Raw genomic sequence first — 18,565 nt, forward strand, 5'->3', positions numbered from 1 at the left:
CTGCAAACGTGCTGGAACTCAGAAGAGCGTCTCATGCCAGACAGAAGGGTTCATTGCACCAAACCTCAGGCTCCCGGTGGGACACCCTGAGCCAGAATCGTATTAGCCCGGCAATTCCCTGGGCAGTCGATGCAAGAGACAGGCACCTGCGGGCAAGGATGAGTGTCGGAGGTGGGACCACTGGCCTTTTGCAGGGACCGTGTCCTGAAGAAGCCTACAATCCTGATTGGGTGCTCATGGCTAGGGGATGGATGTCAATCTGTCTGCAAGTCTGCACCCTCTCTTCTTCCTAAACAGCTTCCACATTTGGATCTGAGGGGTTTTGTGAATATGTTTTTTTTTCTTTAAGAAAATAGTGTTAAACCTTATTTGACCATCAGTTTGGCACTGTTCTGTACCTGAGAAACTCTGCCTCTGAGTGAGTAACTGTGCCTGAGCTGTGGGAGCACTTGGCATGCAGCTTTTAAACAAATAAACCTTGTTAGCCAAATACTTATTAGAAATAAAGTCACTTACAAGTACTAAGCAAATATATACTAGGATCACAGTATCTTTAATCCCCTTTAGAAAAACACCTGAAGGGCCAGCTCCCCAAACTATAACATTTCTCAGGTCTATCTGAACTTTATTGTCAGGATGATGCTGATGAGCTACTTACATGTGGAAAAAGCGAGATCCAAAAAGAAGTTGACAAGTAATTAGGACAATCCTAATTCTAAATACTGAACTTGTTGATTAAAGTGTGTGATTTTCCTAAGATCAAAGCATATGATAGTAGAAAAATTAACAGGTTTTTATTTGTACCAAACAGGAAGATTTGTTTATATAAAGAAAATAAAAATAACCACCGCAAAAACTAAAATCCTGAAATGCTCTCAAAAACATACACCAGGGTAAGTAAAGCTACACCTAAACAGCCAGCCATTCGGACATAATTTAAAGTAATATTTGCACCAGGCTGATAATGCCAAGCTTTATATTGCAAAATGGCACTGGTTTGTGTTCAAACAAACCGAGACTCTGGGGGAAACATGGCCTGCCTGTGTCCCAAACATAATAAATTATTGGAACTGGCAGCAACCTTATCCCTGAGCTCTTTTTTGCACAGAAAGGAAGCAGATCACTGCAAACCAGAAACTGCATCTAAATTAATTTTGAACGGTTGAGAGCTTTCTGGAATTGAATAAAATAGAGTGCTTTCTCATGACTCATTTTTCCCTGAACTTTTGCAGTTTCCGTATCTTTGTCACCCACTCACTGTGTGTATTTGCTAGGCACTGTGGGTCAATAACCAAGAAGGCATCTGTTTTCAATTGCAAAGACCACTCCTACCAGCCGTTGGAGTTCGAGCGTACTTTCGGTTCTGTAAAGAGCATCTCAACAACTTAAGCACTCTGTGTAACCTAGGATTTCACAGTAACAGGGATGAAGAATGCATGATGAAACAGACTCTCTTTTTAGTTGTCTTTTTAGCATGCTTGAAGGCTGAAGTCCTATAGTTTATAAACCTAAAGGGGATTTGAACCTGCTCCTACTGAAGTTACCTGTAGTTTTGTCTTTGATTAAAGTGGTAGCAGGACTCAGCCTTAAACCATGTTTGTCAGCAATCCACTCGCAGTGAGAATGATCAGGGAGTTATTTAAAGCTGGGCTCACAGATAAGTACTGCGCTCAGCAGTAAGAGTAAAGACGATGCTTATTCGCCTCACTCTTCCATGAAAAGATTAGGAGGCTGAGATCTATTTAGACTCCAATGGGAGCTCAGTGTCTACTCCTCTTGCCAACTTTGAAAGTCCCACCCTAACTCTTATGGGACGTATCTCGGGGGCTGCCGGCTAACAGAGCTAAGGCAGAGGCACCATCAGAGCAATTGCAATTTACATCAGCTGAGGATCTGCACAAACACAAACTGCCACATGGGACAAACACATTTGCTGAGTGACATGTCAGAGGTCTAATGATTCTCAAACATTTAGAATAAGTAAAAGGAGTATAAAGATAGTATAGATTTTTATAAACCAAGTAATAAACAATTCTTCTATAAGGAGTAATATGTATTTACATCGTGGCATAAACTTAGCTTTGATCTAAAAAAAATACCAATCTTTCCTCAGTAATCTCCAAAAAAACATAAAAGTCTTCAGAATAAAAATGTGTCCATTTTTTAAGGATACCACAAACACTTGTTATATTCTAAAGACATTTCATGTCACTTGAATTTTCCTGCACTATTTCTACTTTGAAATCATAGTTCAGGGCTCAGCAGGCACCTAGCTAAAGGTTGGCTCAGAAAACAGGCAAAGCAAGTTATCGCCTTTCTGGACAAAAATGCAACAGGCTCTGTGGTAGAGCACCACTGCCGAACTGCAGCACAACAGAGCCTGCGATGATCAGATGTTTCCTGCAAAGCGCTCAATATGCACAAAGCAAGTAAAAAGCTACATGCAAATTATACTCCCTATTTAAAAATAAAATTGCATTTCTTTAATCTCTTTTCAACTGCCTGTATACACCTAGATCATGTTTCTATAGTGATATATAGGATTTTAAAACCACACTACTTAACAAACTCTAGGGAAACGATCCCAGCAGTCCCAATTCAGTGAGTATTTTGGGGCTGTAAAAGCTGATATCATGCCTTGAGCCGTAGCAACACTCCCAGGTCCCAAAAGACACTCTCCCTATTAACTTCACTGACTGCCCCTTATCTCTAACCCTCTTCCTTGTAGTCAATGGTGAGCACCATAGCAGGGATATTTTCAGGGCTTTTTCCCCATCTCACATTAGGGAGACAACCCCCAGCCTGGTTCCACACAACAATATATTCTGCTGCTCACAACAGAGTTTATCAGGCCTCATTTCATCAGACAGCGTCCGTGCCCTCAGGTCCTCCCAACCCAAACATGCTTGCTGCCACCGCCCTGCGACACTTCCACCAAGCAGAAGATGACACATGGGGCTTCTCCAGAGACAAGCACGCGAATTGGCTGATCTTTGGGCACGTTGCGAGCAGCCAGCTGGGTGCTGCCGGAGTGCTCAACCATTGTCCTCCCCAGTAAAGCACTTATTTCTATCTCCTTCTCATTATAATTCAACTCCACAAGATTTAGAGGAACAAAACGCTTCTAGCTCCCTAGCAAATTTAATGGACAGTGGAAAATGAGTTTAAAAAGTTATTAGGAGCCAAAAAAAGAGACAAACACAGACACGCAGCATGGTCACGACAACCTCATTTCCTTAAGAAACAAAATTAACAAATCCTGCCAAAACCTTACCAAGATCCTGGGGATTCCGGAAGACAGGTAAAAGCCTGTGGCGATTTCATCAGTGTTCCCCTATGGGAACCACAAGCACAATTCGAGCTGCCTGTCCTGGGTGGTGTTACCGCCGTTCAGCGTGACTGACATTAGCAAGTCCGGCGGGAGGAGAAACCAACGGGTTCCTTCTTACTCATGTCAGAGGCAGAACAGGATTTCCTCTCTGCCTCCTACCGAATGGTAGGGGCAAGAGAGAGGAAGGCAATCTAAAGACCAGTCAGACTGGGGAAAAAGGAAAAAAAAAAAAAAGGGAGAAAAACAGCATGGCATGCTGCCACTGTTTGGAAGATGAGTAAGATTTAAATAGCAATAATCCCCAGAAACTATCTAGAGTTCAGGTCATTAACTAACAAGCTGATTAATTCCTGTAAGGATTAATGCTTGAAATTATTATGCCTGGCAGATGTTTGCTGAACAGGAATTAGTCCAGAATACTCAGCATGAAAAACAGCAAAAAGCAAAAGTGCTGCTACATTTCAGAGCTGAGATTTTTAGAAATCACTGGCTCAAACTTTAACAGAAATATAACTTTCCTTTGTGTCCAATTTATCTCCCACCTTTTTTTTCAAACTCTCAGCTCCCTAGCAAGAGATTTTTTTCCCAGACTGACACACTAATCTAGATTCTGCTCTCAGTTACAACTGTGCAATGCGAAGAAGAGGTTAGCCAATATTTTCAAGCAATACCAGTGTTGGCACAATTTGGCTGAACGGAATGCACTTTTTATACATTAGCCATCTCTCATGATTGAGTGCATGATGATTTGTCCACTTCCCAACTCTCTGAAACTACTGGAAAATATAAAGCAGCATTTTCCCTCAACTAATTATGATTCCTCTGGGGACTCTTGCCGCTAAACTTGCAATGAAGTGGTTTTATCTACCAACCCACTGCCATTTACATCATCCTAATAGTGTAAATCTAGTTAATATACTCCAGGGCCAAACCAGATTCCACTTGCACTCAAGCTAGTGTAAGTCCACAATTAGCCCATATGGCCAAAAAAATCCTTCTAGTTTTGCAGTTTCTCTGTATCATAATTTGTACTACACTAAGCAGTATTTCCAGGATTGCAGTAAACATTAAGTAGGAAAGGTGAAGAAATCACAGTGAAAGAAAGTGAGAAAAAAATAATGGTTTAAATTCTCTTTCCAAAGTCAACTTTGGGGATCAAACTTTGACAATCTCCATCCATTTTGTGGATGGAATTAGACAACACAGGAAGGCAACATGAAGAAAAGCTGAAGAACAGAGATGGGATGAAAATCTAAGTGAAAGAAGAGGAAAGGGACAGAAACTCTGCATCAGGGTAACCCTGCGGAGTTGCTAATATAGAATATCTACTGAAGACTAGTAGTCCAAGCTATGTTGTGACCCCCACTTGCAATAGTGATCCCAATAGTGCAGCCAACTGATTGCAGAGATTTGCCATTATGATAAAAACAATCGGGGACAGACGAAGAGGAACATCTTAGGAGTTGGCAACACAGTCAGTGCACTCCAGGGAGGGAACCGATCTACCAGCTGTTTTGAAACGGTCTTGTTAGCCTTTTTCTAACTTGCATGATCCTTAGAAATCATAAGAACATCTCAAAACACTTCAGCCTACAGACTAAAATATATGATGCCTGGAGCGAGTAGATCCATTTATCTGAAAGTCAAATCAGTTTCATCTTGGGACTGTGTTGCTGTTTGAGAGGCAGGACTTAAAATGCCTATAAATGAACCTCTTCACATGCTTTTTCCCTGCTCTCTTTCTCCCATGTTAAATCCCATAGCCCCTATGAACTTACCATAACCCTGTAATAACTGGACTAAGACTACAAATAATAAGGAAGCAAAACATATATGATTAAGATCAGCAATATACAGTCACTTCTAAGTGCAATAAGAAGTGGTCTCTTTGGACGACTTACCTAGAAAGCAATGGAGCCTAGCAGCTACCATGGTGTGTACAGACAGTCACAACCCAGAATGAGCAATGAAAGGATCCAACTAACAGTCACAAATCTGGCAATTCCCCATAAAACTTTCAGAAAGTTGGTATCAAAACATAATACTTTTTAAATACATAAATCCCAAATTACCACATTGAGCATAATTCCCTTCAGATCCAATCTGATTTTAAATTTTGTCTATACTTTAAAAGGAAACTGCAGTTTCAGCAAAACACATTGAATGCTCCCACAGCACCTGACCTGCCTTTCCCTCCCATACGAAGGATGCTATGTTCAGGTTCCCTGAGGGATGGAACAGTATTTTTCCTACCCCTCAGACCCACCAACATTGCTGTTGTGTTAGGAGCAGGCACTTGAATGGCACCCTTTGTAGCCAGACAACTCTACGTTCAAATATGGATTCAACTATATCTTCAAGGAAAACAGTTGGATGATCTTAGATTAGCTGACAGTGCATCTTAGATTAGCTGACAGTCTACACGCACTGCAAAGGAAACACATTTCTGCAAACCTAGTGAAGCTCATTGCATTAAAGGATACATTGCCTCACTGATAAACCTACTCAGATGATACTCTGGACAGACTGGCCTCATTACACAGTAGTCATCTGCAACTTTGAACAGGCAGTGGTGTAACAGATGCAAGTCCCCTAACTGTTTAGGGGACAGAAGTTGTCATGTTCTTGTCCCGCCAGTATGGTCACAAGAATTATAAAGTGCTGTCAAAGCTCTGACAAAGAGCCACAAAATCCCTCAAGGACGAAACAGAGCAGCAGAGTAATTGTGTAAAGGTTTTCTTCCAAGAATGAAGACATGTCTGTGTTATGTATCTTTCTACTCCGCAAAGACTCAGGGTCCCAGCTGCGAACCAGCACCCCTCCATGATGCAGGTGGCATGCGCAGGGCAACGATGGCATCTCCACCTCACAGAGGCTACTACCCAAGCGGAAGAGAAGACGGATGCAGACAGAGGGGGAAACACACAGAAGCAACAAGGCAGTATTAGTCAGCATGAAAAGCCACAGTCAGAACAGCAGCAAGCTAACCACTGTCAAATTTCCACAGACATTGCAGCAAAAGAGTTTTGAGGCATTTAAGAGATTGTAAGGGCATGGATTTGGGAACATTGAAATGTGAGGACAAGAATGAGGAAAAAAGTGTGGAAGGGCTCAGGTGAAAATCAACCCAGTATTAGTTGGTTGGTATCACAGGCTGGCCAGAAGTGGAAGCTGGTCTCCCACTAACAGGCTGGGGATGTATGGGAATCAAAATTTCCATCTTATGGAGAAGTTCATATTTCTAAGTATATTTTCATTCTGAATCAGAGCAACATTAATAGGTAAGAGCTCTCCACACAGTTGATACTCTCCAAAGAATCTGCTGTGAAAGGGCTTTTGTAAAAAGAAACACTTATACCAAACATTCAAGTTGTTGTGCTATGTACTGGGCTTGGAGGCATTGGGGCAGGGGTGGCAAAAATAGGTGCCAAGTTCTCAGTCTCCTTCTGTACAGTTTCACTCTGTGTAAAGAATGAATCATTAGGTAGAGCAGGGATGTGAATCCAAGTGTGTCACCTCCAAGCTGAGCATCTGAAAGGTCAGGCTAAGTCAGTCATTATGCTCTGTTCCATTCAACAATAAAAGTAGTATTCTGAATTCATCTCTTGGAGTGGAAAACAAAATATCTAATCAAAAATGTCTCAAAAATGTCTAACCTGATTTGGGCAAAACTGAAAAAAAATAGCGGCTCAGCTGTTGGCATAATTGCTTAACTGAAAAATCACCTGTTTGCAAATCCCAGAACTAAGGTGTACAGCTGCTAGTGGCAGTTGCACAAATACCATGGTGATGGACAACATGGGAAGGGACACTGTATAAAAAACAATTATAAGTGGAGCACTGAAGCAGCCTAATAACACTCATGTAAACTCCTCAGCACCAACTACAACTACTCAACACTGACAGGACTTTAGGAAAAAAAAAGAAGGGCTGTGACATTTAAAGCATTGGGATTAAATGTGTTCATGTATTTATGTACAAAAATGGCTTTTAAAACACCTTCAGCTCTTTCATTAGATAGCAAATGCTACTGCACTCTGCAGACCAGAAAGCCGGTGACAGCCCTACTCCATGGTTAGGATTCTCACAATACACAACAGCTGGACAAGCAAACAAGCTTCTAAAGGAGGAATCTGAAGAAGAGCTGTTTTTGCAAACAGACAGAAGATGCTTATACACCTCTTCCACGGCATTAGAGAAGGTACGAGGTGTTTGCAGGTGAAACAGGGATGTGGGCAGCGAATGGGATGTGGGCTGACACACAGGTGACGAAAGCTGGCCATACTGTGACAGGCAGGGATGGCAGAGACGTGACAGCATTGCACAACCTAGTGTGCAGGCAGCCTGCCAGTCTACGCCAGCGATGGGCTCCTGCTCCCTTAACTCCCTGCAATAACTCTTCTTGTTACTTTACCCTCACTCTCCTTCTCCGTTATTCTTCCATCTCCCTAATCATTAACTCAACAATTCTAGACTGATACCAAAGCTTTTCTCAGGGCAGGGAATTATCATTTTAAGTGTCTTCACAACATGGTCATTTTTATGACAAAAACCTTCAGTCCTGGGCCAAGAGTTTGGCCGCAGTGGCATTGCCTTCCAACTGCAGTGCTTCAGAGGAGAAACAGTTGTGCCTGCAGCCAGGTTTGAAAAGCCAAAAAAGCTGGGTAAAGCAATTAATTCTACATTAAAAGCACTTTAAAAAATTAACCAGTAACTAGGGAACAAGGACATGAGAGGTAGGGGAGAAGTTCTACAATACAGGGATTTGAAGCCTTTATGCTTAAAAAAAAAAAAAAAAAAAAGTTAGTAAAGATACTTGATTTTTTCCCCCTTTTTTAAGGTTGAAGATATTTTCTGTAGATTGCTGTCTCATATCAGCAGTATACACTCACTGACAGAACAACTAATTCAGTCTTTAGGACTATAATCTGAGAACACAAGGGAAAATCCCAGGCTCTGGTGAAGGCGATGGCAATACTGTCACAGAGCCAAGACTTCTCCCCTGACTCCTACTGACTTAAAAGACAAAGTAACAAGAACATTTTTCCTTGGGTACTCTCTTTAGCTGGAGATCTAAATAAAGATGAAAGCTTCTCTGGTGTTTACGAGCTAGCATTATTAGTTACGTACTTTACACACAAAACCCATGCTGAGCCTGCTGTGTTTCACGACGACAGCTATGGAACTTTCTTGCCGACTTACATAAGGAACGTCACCTATATTTGCCAACCATGTCATCTGCCATTCATATAACCACTACCGCATTCCCACAGAGACTCAATAAGCAGTCATGCAGTGAGACTTCTGCATTAAGAAAAATCAGTCATTTAAGTTAAAGAAAATGTATTGCTTGGGGAAGAACTGACAGCTCTAAAGGTTGGTTTATTTACTCACATAATCTTTATGGCATGGGCAAACTTCCTCACGTGGCCCTGTCTTTCCATCTAAGTGACTTGAAACCACAGCAGGTACATCAGTGACTGTACACTTTCCATCCTCAGCTTCCCTGAGCTTTTTCAGGCTATACTGACTACAAGGTATGAAGTTTGGACAGAGACCAGCTATTATATCTCTTAAACCAATCCTCACTCAGGCATAATACATGTTTTCCCCTAGAACTGCCTCATTAAAACAGTAAAACGATAAAAGCATGCAATGGTTTAAATCAGATATCACTGCTACGTAAGGCTAAGAGAAAACACAGCCAAAAATAATCCTTACATCCTTTTTTTCCCCCACAATTTCATTTCTTCTTGCTGTTGTATCAGTCCAGCCGAGTAAGCGTGTGTGATAGTCTCATAGGGAAAAAACCTCTAATTTTGTTGGTTCTTAAGTAAACCTGAATATCCAGATCCAGCATGGGCTGTTTACTCTGTCTTGCCCATGACACCCTCCAACCTAGTGACTCACAACGCAGGTGCCACACACAATGAGTGTCCCCTGTGAGGTGAGATGTCAGTATCCCTGTATCACAGGTGGAGATACCATTGCTCTAAGTAGGGCCTATCTTTCAAAAGCAGCCTCTGACTACAGGTGCCAGATTCAAAGATCCATTAAGCACCCAACATCACTGGTCACATTTTAAACCTCTGACCATGTACACTCACTCAACATCATGCAGGAAACCTGCAGCACAGAACCCAGCTCTTCTGAATCACAGTCTAACACATTAGGAGAAGGATGGCCATGTGCTCAACAACATCCAACTCATAGACTGTTTGGGTCGTGAAAAAGAGCCTTGATGAGTATGCTTTTTGCTCAGCAAAACGATGTGAACGCTTCAGGAGAATTCCAGCCTGGGTCAAATCAATACTCACAAGTACACTTGCTCTCGAAAAACAAGTATTTTCAAGGCGTTTTGAAGAACATCTCTCACTGCATCAAAGATAATTTCCTGAATCTTCTGTTATTTAGTCCCACAAGGCATGACATTCAATGAGATTACAAGATGCTGTTACTCTTCAGTAGTGGAAAGAACATGTCTTGCAGAGGAAGCCTGCAATATGGGCTGCTGCTCAGACTCCTGTTGCTGTTCTTGACTCTGTCAATGAATTCCTGTGTCACCTGGGCAAGCAACACAACATCACATGCCTTAGTCTGTTCAGTTATCCTACAGATATAGTAATATTCACCTACTGCTCAAGGGAGCCCAGAGGCTTTTGTGGGTCTGATTGCCCTCCTACTAAAGCCAGTGGATATTTTTTATTATTAATAGCAGGGGGAACAGCATGTGGCCCTAAATAAAATATTTCTAGGATTTACTCATGACAGGCACTAGATGACTAACTTCCTAACTAGATGACTAACTCCGCCAGGACAAGCTATCCCACATGGGCCTTGCATTTATCATGTGCTCCCAAGTATTACTGAACAGACTTTCTGTATAGCACAACTGTAACAACAGTTACTTCATGTTTTTAATATCATTAAACAAAGATCAACCATGAACAAAACAAAACAAGCAATCCACAGCTTGATATCTGAATTCCAGGTAAATTATGATCTCACGGTTCTCCTTGTGTCTTATTATCTCATTTACTTTCTTCCAGTATGTTATTTCGTGCTACATTATCTATTCAGTTTCAGTGAGATCCCAGGGCTGATTGCCACTTAATCCTCAGCCTAAAGTCAAAGCAGAAATTCCCTTGAAATCCCATGATATGAAAGACTTCATATCAGGCCCATGTCTTCTGTTTAACTGTAATACAGCAGAGATGCTGGCAGCGATAGAGACATGAAAGGTCAGTTCTGCTAAAGGAAGCAGGTCAGTTAGCAAGAATCCCAGGGGAAACAAACAAGTCCACACCTTCTTTAAAATCACTACATTTTTTCCTAGTAATACATTAAGCGGTGCGCTCAGACAGAACAGGCCATCAAAGGTTGCTTATTAACCCAACATACGCTAAGTGTCAATGAGAATGCTCTTCCCTATCAAAGAGATTTAGCATCTTTATCTTGACATTGAGGTGGTGCTATTTAAGATAGCAGTAATTAAATGCCCCAGAGCTCAAAACTCCATGAGTCATTTCTGTTGTAATACAGGCAATATCATCCCGTGATTCAATCACTAGTAATGTAGGAACATAATCTGACAAGCAATGGTTCCCTTCACTTTAAGTCCATGAATCAGGGAAGCCAAGAGCAAGGCCTAACAAACTGTGTTTACTGCGTGCCCTGGCTTCATCCAGCTGCAGTTCACCATCTCGCAGAGTCGTCAATTCTTGTAGAAGGCAACGACTTACTTAAGCTTCATCTCTGGAGAAGAGTGATTATGTAGGGATTTTCACTTTCATTTAAAAAGACGTTTCTTTGCAATTCTATTGGTTGGAGAGAAATGCTTATGCCCTAAACATTCAAATACCAGAGAGCAAAAAAACCCAGTAAATTTTCAAATAAGAGAAGAGAACTAAATTTCAGTTGATGTTGACAATACTGCAGCTGGTCATGTAAGAATTTTGATAAGAAAATTCTACCTTCTTATGTACATATGCCAATATCAGATACAGGCAATGGAATTACCTTTAAGACCAAAACTTTTATGAAATTCAAGGATGTCTAATATGGGGTCTACCACTAAGAAGGCCATGAACACCTGCTCTGTATTTTTAGATCTCACAGAATGTAGTCAAATCAAGCCTGACAAAACAGAGACATTACTGACCATCAGTGAGTGTCACCGTAAGAGAGATGTTCCCTGAAGAACTATGCCATGGTAAAAAAGCATTCCACAGCTGACACTCCACGGACTTGCACAGCATGGCAGATGGAGGCTTTAGGCCAGACTCACAGAGATATTTAGGAACCTGGCTTTTACTCCTGTGGATCTCAGGTGACTAAAGAGACTTGACCTTTGCCTTCATGTAGTTGTGCCAAATATGGAACTCCTTTGCCAATCACACACTCTGTCAGCATCCCTGGAGCTCAAGAATATTTCCTGTTACCACATGGCTTCTTCCTTTTAGATGACCGAATCACTAGGTTTCAAACTTAGCCCATGATCCGTAAGTGGACATGTATGATGCAGTTTTAAGGGAACTCTTTCTAAGGATGCCATTGCACCTGCATGTACCTCAGCGCACTCAATGTACCTCATTGTACTGTATCTACCTCAGAACAAATTTCCAGGACAGGCCATAGCTGTCCAAGAAACCCCTTTTATGGCAGGCAAGGCTGAACGGTTAAAAAAAAGCCAATATTGTGTCATTGCTACAAATGATCCGTGATTTGCCCTACCAGCCACATCAAGGAATATATCATTCTGAATTAGGATCAGTAATGATCGATTTTGTCTCATTTCTTACGGTAATTATGCTTATCAACTTCAATAAATTTTGAAACTGTTGGCCAATTTTTGACATAATAAACTACAGCTAAAGAAACTATTGAGATCTCAGCCCTTCTTGTACTTGATGTACTTGCGCAAAGGTGTGCCTGGCAGAACAAAGAGAGCAGGAACTGTGCCCTGGGGATGCAGTGATGTGAAAACAAAGAGTTTTGTGACTAGCACAACTCAGGAAATCAGATTTCCTACAGAATTGTGTCTCTTGGTTGATTAAATGTTTACACTGAACTATACTAAGATTTTCTGTTTCCATGTTCAAAATGCAATGTATCAGATCAGTCTCATCTGTCCTCCTCAAAACTTTGAGGGAGATGCCAGTTTAGGGGAATTTACTCAGGAAATCCTTCTCCTTTTCTCACATGGAGGTAGTCACATCTGAATGTATCATTCAGGCATTGGGTTAAAAGCCATTGGAGAAAACTGACAAATATCTGACCCTATACTTGCATTTTCCTGTTGCCCTATTTTTACCAAACTTACAAGAACTTAATTAACTTGAAACTGCTTCCCTTATGTCACATTTGCTTGAAACTGGGAAATGGAAACAAAATATTATTTAAGGGACAGATATCAAGGTGCATGTGTATACACATATTAAGGGACAGCATAATCCTTGTTTCCAACAGAACCTATGTTAAAAGATGAAAGCCAGCTATCTTTTCTGATGCTTTGAAGGTTTGAAGCATCCCTTCAGACAGTGGTGTTGCTCTTCAAAGTCATGTGGGCGTAGCTATGGCTCCTGGGACCGAGGATCCACAAGTGTACACAGAGGTGTTGAGGATTATTCAGGAGCCACAGAGAACTGGAGGGGGCACAGGAAAATGGCTCAGACTAAAGGAAGGGTAGAGACTGCACGTGAAGGCCGCACGAAGGAAATGTGCACAAAAAGGAAGGGACTTGAAAGTGTGGTGAAAGTCTTGGCCAGGATATTAGGGAAAGGGGGAAAAGTGAAACACATGACTGAAGAGGCAGAACAGAAGAAGGAATAAAAGTAAAAGAGAGCCAAGCACTACAGCACCTCTCCCTGAAAGGCAGCAAATTCTGCCTCTGCTGGGAATCTGAGAGGACTCAAGGTGTGATCCATGAAGAACAAGAAAACAGCACTGGGCATGGAGGAAAGCTGTTTTGACAGACAGTCCATCCTTGTCAGACTCTGCTTCCTGACAGCTAGTTTGCAGGGAACAATGCTCCTGTGACTCCCTAGAAAAAGTTTGCCTCTTGTTCAAATAAAAGTCACAATGGGACCGCAGTGAGTTACATTTCCTTGAGATGCAGCTGGCTCACACACTTGGCAGCCACAGAGACTGTGCCAAGCTGATGTGCATTTGTGCATCTCAACTACCCACGGTTTTGAGACACTTAAAAAAAAAAAAAGAAAGAAAGAAAGAAAAAAAAGAAAACACTTGAAAAGCAACCAATCAGCTTTTAAAGTTTTGTGGCATTTTTTAAATTCCTTCTCTAGAAAACAACCACTGCATACAAAGGTTTTCAAATAAGCATGCAGTGTGCCAAGGGCTTAAAGTAACATTCAGAAGTAGCAGCAAAGAGCTAGCAAGAGTAGCTTAATGATATTATTTTTCATTAATGATGTAAGATGACAATGCTTAGGTTTAAGGCAAAGAAGACGACAGATATCCTGCCTTAATGAACTTGCAAAAGAAAGTACAGTCTCACAACCGTGATTTTTAAAATTAATCATTCTATGCATCAATCATTCCTGCAGATTTCAGCGTGATCACCTATTGAGTACAAGCTATTTTCAAGAATAAAGTTTTTCTGGACGAAGACCTAAATTCATGAAGATCATAAAAATAAACATTTCGGAATAGAAGAGATGGCAGAAATTAGCATATGAGAAAATAGCACCTTACTACATATTGGGGTGTGGGTGTTTACATAGGAAAGTTGAGCAGAGTCTAAACAATGAGCATTAATGGCTCTCCCTGCAGAAAACCTGGGAACTCTTCAAACTGTTTGGAAAAAACAAGGGAGACAAGGTCAGACCTGCTGAAGGGGAATCAGAGCTGAGCTGGGATATATTTGATGGATTTGAAGGGGAGAGAGGACAGGATGGAAAACAGAAACAAGGATCTTGCAAACCGCATTAGAGTTCTGGCAGCGGGGACCAAGTCCGAAAGAAATTCGACAATAACGATGAGCAACCAGATTTGGCAAGAGCCTGACATCTGGGAAGGAAAAGTTGCAGCATGCTGCTGAACACTTCTACCAGGCTGCTACTCACTTAGAGATGCGATTTTTTTAAAAAAGACCTTAAATACGAGTTTTTACCCATTTAGCTTAACATATTTAGGGAGCTATATTATTATTATTACAGGAGCTGTAGTTCATATATCTCTATATTATTATTATTATTATTATTATTGCATAGGGAGCTTACACCGTTTAGGGAGCTGTCTCTGCGAGGAGAAACCGTGCCCTCCACTGCTCACCCTCGCCAGTACGGTGAGGACCGCGCCGCCGTAGCCCAAACCTTCCCCACAAGACCCCGGGCGGGGGCGCGGGGCGCAGGAGCGCGGCGGGCGGGCGCAGCGAGCGCGGCAGGGCGGACTCGGGGCGCCCCACAGGCACCGCGCAGAGCCGGCCCGCAGGCTCGGAGCCGAGCAACAGGCGGCCGCTCCCCTCCGCCCCGCCGCCCCCGGGCGGGCTGTCACCGAGCCTCCCCCCGCCGCCCGGCCCCGTGGCGCGGCGCGGTCCGCCCGCGGGGCGCCGCCGGTCCCCCCGCAGGCAGCGCCCCCGCTCACTCACGCAGCGCCGCGCCGGGCCCGCCGCCGCCGCCGCCAAGCTCCCCGCGAGCAGGGACGGGGCCGCGGGGCTCCTCCCCCGGCCGCTCGCTCGGGCGCTCGCTCGCTCGCCCGGCCCGGCGCTCCGGGGGCGGAGCGGGGCGGCGCAGAGAGCCCGGCCCGGCCCGGCCCTCCCCTCCCCTCCCCGCCGCGGCGCGGCGCAGCGTTATGTAACCCGCGCCGCGGCCGCTGCCAGAGGGGTCCCGCTGGCGCAGGCCGCTGAGGGAATCGCGGCGCGGCGGGGGCGCCCGCGGCCTGTGAGGGCAGGGCGGCGGCACGGCGAGGCAGCGCGGCCCGCCAGGCCCCGCGGCGCCTCCCCCCGGGCGCAGCGGCCGTGTGTCCTTAAGCAAGAACACCCTTCACGCGCGGAGGCAGCCCCCGAGCGTTCACACAAGCGCAGCGTACAGACAAGTCTTTAAACGAGACCACCTTCCCTCCGAGTGCCCAGGGAACAGCAACACAGCCTGCAGATCACCACTTAAACGTAAATGAAATAATCCCAGGTCACTGCAGTCAGTACCAACAGGAAGCCCTGTAGATGCACGGAGCATTATAACTACTGAAGCTTTCTGAAGCAAAACTTAGGAACCAAAAACTGTTTCTACTCTCTATCATGCTACTATGCAAGTTTGATTCAGATGATTCTTTGCTCTGTAACCTATCCAAGCAAAAAGTCTAACACATATTCCCAAATTATTCTGGAAAATCATATTTAAGAAACAATATGAAAAGTGTGGTTTTGTTGCCAAACACAGCGTAGGTTTTGTAACCAAAGAACCCAGAGAGTGATGAGCATCTAGTAGTCGACCAGAGTACTATCAGCGAGTTTAGCTGTAATCACATGAAAGTAGTGTGAAGGAGGAAAGAATGAGCAGCTTCTTCATATTTGAACAATAATATAATGGGAACTGAATGAACACAGGAAGCTTTCAATATTTCATAAGGGCCAAAAATGCACTCTTTGGGCAATCTTATATGACTGCCCTCTGCTGCTGAGAATTTGAATGGTTCACCTGCACAACAGGAGCAGAAAAACTGACCGTTTGTGATAAAATCTTTGAGCCACATACAGCATTAATGCAGCCAGCACCCTCAAGATATATAGCTCCAAAGTGAAAAGAGGATGAGCTCTGGGAATCAGTCAGAGGCAGCAGACAGCAGCCCCGCTGTAATGCCACTCCTTTAACGCAGAATGGAGCGGGGCTGGCTCACACCAACAGCATTATCTGGCCCCATCAGGCAGGGTAGCCTTTGCAGGGTCACCTCTGCCCACAGACAAGGCATTCAGATTCTCAGCCATCCACAAGACAGCACAGCCTTTCTAGGAATAGCTCAGTATTTAAATTGCTCCCAAGCCATCAGAATCATCCTCCCTAACCCATAAGGGAAAAGCAAATAGAAACATCAGTTTAATAGTGAGGCCTGTACTTCTATAGCTGGCTCTGAATACCCATGACAGGTCCTTTAGTGATCTGAATACTGTAATCTCTCAGTGTTTGCAGGTGAGCTTGTCATTTAGCTTGGGAAGTCTGATTTATTTACTAGTGTGGTTTTAACATACTATTTACTTGGAGTAAAGTTTAGATCATCTATGCTCATGCAACTGCTCTTGCCCCATAGTAAATGTGAAGTTGACTATCTCTTAATGAACTTTGGAACAGCCAGAGGAACTGGATACAGTCCAAAAGGTTTGGACTACAATGATGTTGTATTGAAAGTAGATAAATGATGCAGAATTGAAATAAGATCTTATCTGCTTATTTGCATTGGGAAAACTGGCTAGGTTATCACAGTGAGTATATGAGCAGCCCTCACAGAGGCAGTGATTAATTTATGAGGCCACCACCTAAAAGTGACTGACTTTTTTAGTAAGTCAGAAATATAAACAGCTCCTTGCCTTCAAAAAGCATGCTTGTATTGAACAATGCACCACTGTAGCTAAAAAATGTTTGGAACTTCAGTTCCTCTTCTACATTTCCCAGAGTGGAGGCTGTCATGGCTCTGATTAGATTTTACTACTTCAAACAGCTTTGTACATGCTGAGTTATAAAGACCAATATATTCAGGCAAACAGTATACATTAAGCAAATGAGCGCTCAGTACATTATCCAAACAATATAAAGCTGCCCAACCACCACACCTAAACAACAAAGAAGTTAGAATGACTGAAACCAGAGTGGAAGGGTGGAGAGCTTCTGTTCAGAAAAGAGCAGCAGCTCTATCTCTTTTGGAAGAAAGGAATATATATTTAGAAGCAGTTTGCTCAGCCTCTAAAGAAAACTATAACTGTTTGTAAATATAGCATTTTCAGATGTTTCCTGTGATGGGCAAAATGCCCAAGAGACTGGGTGGAAAGCACCAAATAATGTTACTGATAGGCAGAAGTAACAATGGTGTTGGCATGGTTTACTCCACAGGAGGAACTGCACAACACTAATGACAGTAGAGAAGCACTTATAAAGCTGCAGGCAACTGCTCTCGTAGTATAACACACCCATTTATCCACACTCACTGATGACAAACAAGTATTACAAGATATTAAGATGTTTCTCTTTATGTTTGCTTGGGTACAGCAATGTAAAATTATTATTCAAATAATGAGTCATTTGGCAGTCTTTGGGGTGGGAAGAACAGCTTTTACTGGGAGAAAAACATGTGTGCAGCATACCAATGACATCTTTGGCATGAGAGGTTTCAACATTGGGGCATCTTAGATTTTTCTTTTATAGCTACTAGAAGTTGCACATTGTTGGACAGAAAACCTCAATAGGTGTCAGTAGGAGTTGCTACAGAAGAACTCTTTCCTCAGTGAATGAGGAATGAAGAGCCATTATCTCTAACTGCTACTGTCAGTATCACTGGGGCAAGAACCTCATCAGTAAAACTAGCTCATTTTTTAATTCTGTATTCACACAGAGATAACAGAGACTTAACTAGGCATTTCACATTCTCCCTTCCTCATGTTTTGAGGTTCGTCTTTTGTCTAATTAGGCGCCTCATCCTGGGCAGAGACTCAATACCTCTGCATGAAGAGGGACCTCATGATACAGCATCAGTTTGGTCACTCCTATCCCAAATAGCCCCATTAAGCACATACTGTTCAGAGTTCAACTCATGAGAAGACTTGGATAGTTACATCAAATTAACAGTTATAAACTGAGCACCTTTTACCCATATACCCTTCTGAAAAAAGGAACTTTGATCATGTAGAATATCTAAGTCTGGACTTACTACTACTGATACCACTCCTAGAACTGGAGTTTGCAACTAAGAACAAAGGAAATTTGTTAGCACTTTTCTGCTAGGGCCAGGGCACTGCTAAAGAAACCTCAGATCTCTGTAGCTTCTGGAATTGATAGAAGAAAGCCTAACACAGTGAAAAAGAATAAGAGGACAGGCTTAACAGACTAAAGTCCACTGAACTCATATCAGCTGAGAAACTGCTTCATTTATTCATTTTTAAGCAAAACAGACTGTTTGCATCACATGTCCTAAACATTTCAGGATTCTTCAGATGAACAGCACTTGCTTAAATCACACCATATTAATTGGAACATATGCTCTAAAGGAACAGTTTTCATTTTGACAGTA

At 42.8% G+C, this 18,565-nt stretch overlaps 1 protein-coding gene across 6 annotated transcripts in view; it reads right to left on the reverse strand.

Moving 5' to 3' along the window:
- Window positions 1-14,979, reverse strand: part of SYNE3 (spectrin repeat containing nuclear envelope family member 3) — a 72,761-nt gene extending 57,782 nt beyond the window's left edge. For 5 of the 6 annotated variants that reach the window (XM_067294930.1, XM_067294928.1, XM_067294926.1 and 2 more), the window contains exon 1: window positions 14,936-14,973. The gene's annotated coding sequence lies outside the window, so the exon portion shown is untranslated. Of the gene's footprint in view, window positions 1-14,935 lie in introns of all 6 variants that reach the window. The other variant, XM_067294925.1, reaches the window with a different exon arrangement.
- Window positions 14,980-18,565: the final 3,586 nt, after the last annotated feature.

The sequence above is a fragment of the Apteryx mantelli genome, chromosome 4 (assembly GCF_036417845.1).
Source record: "Apteryx mantelli isolate bAptMan1 chromosome 4, bAptMan1.hap1, whole genome shotgun sequence".
NCBI classification, from domain to species: Eukaryota; Metazoa; Chordata; class Aves; order Apterygiformes; family Apterygidae; genus Apteryx; species Apteryx mantelli.